The following is a 406-nucleotide window of genomic DNA, read 5'->3' on the forward strand; positions in this document are numbered from 1 at the left end:
GGCCCCCCCCCAAAATGTGCCCAAGGGGCCGGGGGGGGGGGGGGGAATAAAAGAGAGCCGTGCCCCCCGATAGATTAGACCGAATCTGCGTGATAATGAATGGCCGAGACCCCCGATTGATCTGCCCAGAAAAGAAGAGCGGGGGAATTAATTTCCATACGAGACCGCGCGCTGAATATAGGGTCTTAATGTTTACTAGATTAAGTCCCATTAATAAGAAAGGCGTCCATTAATCTTCCTCTGCCGGCGCCATTGATTGGTGTATAATTTATGGGCTGACAGATGTGTTTGTCTTTCTGTGTGGAAAAGGGGTTGCCATGGAGGGTAAACTGGCATGTGAAGTAGGAAACCTTCACATAAACAATGAAATGGTGTAAAATAATAGGGGGTGATGGGGGTTGGGGTG

Source organism: Nanorana parkeri, unplaced genomic scaffold (assembly GCF_000935625.1).
Source record: "Nanorana parkeri isolate BGI_ZX_2015 unplaced genomic scaffold, ASM93562v1 scaffold15, whole genome shotgun sequence".
Lineage (NCBI taxonomy): Eukaryota > Metazoa > Chordata > Amphibia > Anura > Dicroglossidae > Nanorana > Nanorana parkeri.